Source organism: Galeopterus variegatus, unplaced genomic scaffold (assembly GCF_000696425.1).
Source record: "Galeopterus variegatus unplaced genomic scaffold, G_variegatus-3.0.2 Scaffold2422, whole genome shotgun sequence".
Taxonomy (NCBI): Eukaryota; Metazoa; Chordata; class Mammalia; order Dermoptera; family Cynocephalidae; genus Galeopterus; species Galeopterus variegatus.
The window spans coordinates 244,940-252,029 of NW_007728533.1; positions in this window are offsets into that span (position 1 = coordinate 244,940).

Sequence of the window (7,090 nt, forward strand, 5' to 3'; positions counted from 1 at the left end):
AAGGAGGGCGTGCGTGCGTGCGTGTGCGTGCGTGTGTGTGTGTGTGTGAACAGGGATTCTGGTAATCTCATAGGTACCCGGGAGGAGGGCGTGCGTGCGTGCGTGCGTGTGCGTGCGTGTGTGTGTGTGTGTGAACAGGGATTCTGGTAATCGTATAGGTACCCGGGAGGAGGGTGTGCGTGCGTGCGTGCGTGTGCGTGCGTGTGTGTGTGTGTGAACAGGGATTCTGGTAATCTCATAGGTACCCAGGAGGAGGGCATGAATGTGTGTGGGTGTGTGTGCGTGTGTGTGTGTGTCAACAGGGATTCTGGTAATCTCATAGGTACCCGGGAGGAGGGCGTGCGTGCGTGTGTGTGCGTGCGTGTGTGTGTGTCAACAGGGATTCTGGTAATCTCTGTGTGTGTGGGGAGGAGGGCGTGCGTGCGTGTGTGTGCGTGCGTGTGTGTGTGTCAACAGGGATTCTGGTAATCTCATAGGTACCCGGGAGGAGGGCGTGCGTGCGTGTGTGTGCGTGAGTGCGTGTGTGTGTGTGTGTGTGTGGGTGTGTGTGTGTCAACGGGGATTCTGGTAATCTCATAGGTACCCAGGAGGAGGGCGTGTGTGTGTGTGAGTGTGTGTGTGTGTATGTGTGTGTGTCAACAGGGATTCTGGTAATCTCATAGGTACCCAGGAGGGCGTGCGTGCGTGCGTGTGTGTGTGTGTGTGTGAACAGGGATTCTGGTAATCTCATAGGTACCCAGGAGGGTGTGAGTGCGTGTGTGTGTGTGTGTGTGTGTGTGTGTGTCAACGGGGATTCTGGTAATCTCATAGGTACCCGGGAGGAGGGCGTGCGTGTGTGTGTGTGTGTGTGTGGGTGTGTGTGTGTCAACGGGGATTCTGGTAATCTCATAGGTACCCGGGAGGAGGGCGTGCGTGTGTGTGTGTGCGCGTGTGTGTGTGTCAACGGGGATTCTGGTAATCTCATAGGTACCCAGGAGGAGGGCGTGTGTGTGTAAGTGCGTGTGTGTGTGTGTGTGTGTGTGTGTGTGTGTGTGTGTGTGTGTCAACAGGGATTCTGGTAATCTCATAGGTACCCGGGACTTTTTCCTTCTCGTCATTTGTTTTTGTTTTGCTTCATTTGCTAGTTTTAATAGTTAGATGCATCACAAGTAGATTTTTTATTTTTTAACAATTTGCCTCAGTGAACATACCCAATTCATTCATAATGGCAGGAACAAATCCTGTTGAAACAGAAGTCGCTTTGTCAGCAATGCCAGGAAAACAACCCCTCCGCCCTCTCTGGTGGGCGTCCTGCTGCTCCTTGGCCCTTGCATCTGGAAAGCTCAAAGCCGCCTCTGCCAAGAAGCCCTTGCAAGCGTTTCCCTCCACTGTCATCACCAACTGCTCTCCCGCGATTTCTCCTCCTGCAGTCAGTGTGGGAAGCATCTGGAATGTCTCGGGGCAGGCCTAGGGACACCTGTGGTATGCTTGCCCATGACTACCTTACTGCGAATTTACGACTTGGTTCTCAGGCCCTGCTTGGTTATACCTGAGATACACAGGCCATCGCTGGAGGTAGGGGGACAGTGGCCACAGGAAACAGAACTTGCTGTCCCCTACCTCCAGCCTCTTCCTCATGGCAACCACCTAGAAAACACAGACAGTATTAAGTGTCAAGAATCTTGGATATCAATAATAAGAAGACAAACAGCTCAACTAAAAATGAGCAAAGGGTCTGAACAGGCACTTCTTCGAAGAAGATCTAGAGACATCTAATAAGCATGTGAAAAGATGCTCAAAATCACTAGCCCTCAAGGAAATCAAAACCATAACGAGATAACACCACACACCAAGATGGCTATGATTTTAAAATGTGAGAGAACTGGAACGCTCATGCACTGCTGAAGTAATGTACAATGCTGTAGCCGCTGTGGAAAACAGTCCAGCAGTTTCCCAAAATGTTAAACATCGAGTTCCCATGTGACCCAGCAATCCCACTCCTAGGTGGGATTACATCCAAGGGAACTGAAAACAAGTCTATACAAAAACTTGTACATGAATATTCACAGCAGCATTATTCATAATAGCCAAAAAGGGGAAACACCCCAGTGTCCATCGACTGATAAACAAATAAACAAAATGTGGCATATCCACACAAAAGAATATTTTCAGCCAAAAAAAGAATGAAGGATGTGTGCTACAACACGGATGAAACTCAAAAACACTATGCGACATGAAAGAAGTCAGTCTCAAAAGGCCATACAGGTACTGTGTGATTCCATTTATGTGAAATGTTCAGAATAGGCAAATCCATAGAGAAAGTGGCTGCCAGGGGTTGGGGGGAAGGAAGCTGGGGGAATGGGGAATGACAGCTAATGGATACAGGGTTTCTTTCCCAGGTGATGGAAATATTCTAGAATTGACTGTGGTGATGGTGCACAACTCTGAAAACATACTCCTGAATTGTACACTTTAAATGGTAAATTAGGGCCGAGCCAGTGGCGCACTCGGGAGAGTGCAGCGCTCCCACCGCGGGTTCGGATCCTATATAGGGATGACCGGTGCGCTCACAGCGCTCACTGGCTGAGCGAGGTGCGGCCGGTCGCAAAAAGGAAAAAAAAAAATGGTAAATTATTCTGTACATGAATTATATCTCAATAAAGATCTTTTTTAAAAAGGCTTGCGTAAGGAATTCTTTTAAAAGGTATTTATAACCCCAACTGCCTTCTCAGGAAGGTGGATTCAGGAAGCAGAGGACCTCTGTTGTATGAAGTACAGATATAATGATGATGGGCTTTGGTGTGCATCTTTTGGATCAGAGGCTGAGAAGGGCTGAACGGCTCTGTTTAGGGGAGGAGAGATTTGAATCTGGACAGAGCTGGTGGCTGAACAGGGACAGACATCCCAGTGACCCTCACAAAGGCCCAAGGAGAATGCATGTGTTGTTCTGTTTCTGTTTCAAACTGGTGAGGGCCCATGGAGTGGTGTAAAGCAAACCAAACCTGCTCAGGAGGACGCTGTGACCCAGTGATGCCAACGACATCCCGCACCTGGGGACTAGGAACACTCCAGCCTTCACCATGCAAGGGATAGGGTCAGAGGCAATTCTATGACTAAATCTCATGGGGAGAGACGCCTGTAGCTCACATCTCAGCCTCCCTTAAAATGCTCACACCCTCTGAGCCACTAATTTCATTTCTGGGAATCTGTCCCAAGAAAATTATCCAAAATGCAAACCAATATTTATACAGAAAGATGGTAATTGCAGCATTATTTATATATTTTTAAAAGATATGATCTAAATGTCTAATAATAGGGAACTGATTAAGTTAGAGCTATATCCATTTGTTATTAACAGGAAATCAAGAAATACACCCAAAATGTTTCAGGGAAAACTTTGGCCTTTCAAAATCTACAGCAAGAAAAGCACAGCACAACTAATCTGCATCTCCTGCGATCAGCCCCACCCCCACCCTTGAAAGAGAGCTCTAATCATTTGTTAGTGACTTCACAAGGTCTAATTACAGTGTTTTTTCCTTCAATACCATTGACCCGGCAGCCAGTGTTGCGTGGCATTTAATTAAAGGAAAGGCTACTGCTATTTCATGTTAAAAATCTAAATCCTTTCAAACAAATTAGAAGCTTGAAGTTCACATTTTTAATTTCCAGTAGGAAACACTGAAGACAGACCCTCAGCCCCATATAATTTCAGCACTAAAATATGTATGTACATACAAACATATAGCAGGAGTAGCTCAACCCCCCTCTGAGCCGAGCAGCCTTTACTGGTAATAGCGCCTGGCAGCAGGTAACTCCATTTCTCAACAGGCAGAGTCCAATAACAATACTGGCTTCCGCAGGTACAATCTCCCGGATGCCACGGCATGTAAACGTTAACGGGGAGCCAAACAGGTTCCTAAGGTGGCTTTCACCACATCTGTGCAGTGGTTAGGACCCTGGCACCACAGAGACCTCCTCTGACCCTCACACACACTCATCACCCTGCAGAAGCCTCTCAGGCTACAGCCTCGGGAGTGCCGAAGCCAGGAGCGGTCCCCCAGCACTCCTGGGTGACTCTCCCGGCCACTTTCCTCTGAGCCTCCAAAGGCCAAAGAGCACACTTCTGGATGTCACACGTGAATGAGGAATCCAACAGGCAGGAAGCTGGTTACACAATAAGGCTGCAGACAGCCTTGTCCATGATAAGCTCAATTAATTTTAGATAAGTATGCAATGTAATTACAAACGCAAAGCAACATAATCCCACAGTCCCCTGCATATAATTTCACATGTAATGCACAGAAGGCAGGCTCAGACGGCAATGAGAGAAAAACCCCATGGCAGTTGGGAACTGACCACAAGCCCCACCTGCTGGCCCACAACCCGCATGGCACAGCCACCCTGCTCGTCATGCAAGAGCCGTCATCTGGCGCCACCAGAGTGCTCTCGTCTAGATCGCTGTCCATCGCTGGTGGCTGGCCCACAACCCGCATGGCACAGCCACCCTGCTCGTCACGCAAGAGCCGTCATCTGGCGCCACCAGAGTGCTCTCGTCTAGATCGCTGTCCATCGCTGGTGTTTACCCAGCGGTCCACTGCTAATCCATGAAAGTGTCTCCACGGTCCCTGCCTTGGCCCCCAGGCTGCCTCCAGGCCACATCCACCCCACACAAAAGCAATCACTCCCTTTCTTCTCTGGGGGCACTTGTCCACTCGTGCCAGCAAGAGCTGTTACCTGTTTCCAGGCCCATCTGCACCCCGACCACAAGCTCTCCATGAACAGGGACTGTGTCTTATATGTCCCTGTGCCCCTAACTCCTGGTGTCATCACTGCATGGACAAGGTGCTGAGGATTGTTTGTTAAACAGAACACAAAATGGCAACTGATGATATGAAATGAGGGCTCCAGGCAGGACAAGGAGCTGCTGCTCTGCCCGAGTCACCACTCACGCTCTGTGTTGTGTTCAGGTAGGGTGACCGTGTGCTCTCTCATTCAGAGCACACACCTTAGGACACCATTAACAATTATGCCAGGACCCCAGGGATAAACGAGCATTTCCCAGCAACCCAAGCCTCTGCTCAACCTGTGTACAGGGCACCGCTGTAGGTACCCTGCATAGCACAAGGGTGAGAAGGCTTCCTGGTGGCACTGAGACCACAGAAAACTGATGGAAAAACAAATTCCAGGCAAGGAGAAAAATACCAACTATTGTCATCTATTGTGTCATCAGAGTATTTTATGTTTTAGCATATTTTTAATAGTTTCTATTCACAAGCACTAGGCAGACATTAATAATGAACAGCCCAGGATCAGTGGGTCCCTATGTCTGGATAGACCAGAAGGATAAACAAGTAATTAGGAGTCCGATTATGAAATGCATTAAAACCGGGAGTCGGCTCTCTGTCCAGGAGCAGGGGCTGTTAGAGCAGAGGTGCAGGCCACATTTCAATTTCACTCACCACAGGCAGGACACGGAATGTGTCACGGGGGAGAAAGCAGCAAGGAGACAAGATGGGAGCTACTGCGGTGTATGGGCAGAGGTCAGAAAGGTCTGAGCGAGGGCAGGCCCATTTGAGACAGAAAGGAAGGAACGAGGAGATCATCAGAAGAGCATTTTAAAAGAACAGGAACAGGTGGACATCAGCAATAACTAGATATGGAGACAAAGGGAAGCAAAGACTGCCAATGACCCCCAAGTTTTACCCTGGGCAAGAGATATTAGTGATTAGAGATTAGTGATGATTTAAACAGCAAGTCAAGGGGGCAGCTGGTTTAGGAGAGAAGAGAAATGGGGAGAAAAAGGAGGGAAGTCACGTTTGGTGGCACCTACGAATGCTAGGGACAGCGTCTGTGTCAGGAGTTGGCTGCCACGTGACAGTATGCCTGCCCTGAAAGGCAATTCTCATCCCCATTTTACAAATGAGGGAATGAGACTCAGCCACCTGGCTCTCAACCACCACACTTGACATGTTTTAGATGCAGAAAGTTTGAAGCCATTGCCATGGGCATCTCCAGAAGACAGGGAGACTGGGAAATGAAACCCAGGAGTGTGGAAACGCGGGAGGACTCCCAACCAAGGGAGAGCCTGTTTAAAAAGAGAAACCAAGAATGCCCTTTGGCAAACACACAGGTGTGAAGGTAGAAGAGAATGGAACACAGGAGATATTCGGACAAAGGTGTCACAGAAATCCAGGGAGAAAAACCTGCCGAGAAGTGTTTGCCAGTGCAGAATGCCTCAGAGGTTGCTGTGGTTTGAATGTCCCCCCCGCTCATGTTGGAACTTACCCCCAATGTAGTCATGAAAGGTGGGGCCTGTAAGAGGAAAGTGGACCGCGAGGACGGTGCCCTCGTGAGAGGCCTAATCCACTCGTGGAGTAATGGGTTGGTGGTATAGTGGGTGGTCACGGACGTGGTTCTGCTCATGTTGGAACTTACCCCCAATGTAGTCATGAAAGGTGGGGCCTGTAAGAGGAAAGTGGACCGCGAGGACGGTGCCCTCGTGAGAAGCCTAATCCACTCGTGGAGTAATGGGTTGGTGGTATAGTGGGTGGTCACGGACGTGGTTCTGATGGCTTTATAAGGAGAGCAAGTGAGGAGAATAGCTCTTTTGCTCAGCCCACTCTCACCATGTGACACCCTGGTCACCAAGGGATCCTGTAGAGACTTCCCACCTAGAACAAGGCCCTCACCAGATGCACCCCCTGGACTGTGGATTTTCCAGCCTCCAAAAATGTAAGAAACAAATTTCGTTCCTTTATAAATTACCCAGTTTCAGGTACTCTGGTATAAGCAACAGAAATGGACTAACAAAGAGGTCAAACCGAATGACTGAGAAAAACCATCCCTTAAGCAGAACTGCCTTGTACCCAGCACCACGCCCGGTCACTGAGCAAGACGTTCTGCTCACTGCTGTGTCGCCAGGCCCAGCAAACAAGGCCCTGTGTGTAGTAAGCGCTCAGTAAGTATCTGTTGAAACAACAAACCTCTTGAGATCCAGTTTCTTCATCTATAAAAGGGGAAACTGAAGTAATTAACTTCTCAGCTCCTACTCAGCTCTCAAGCAAAACTGCCCAAATGTGATGACATCTCTGGTGACCTCCAACAGACCAGT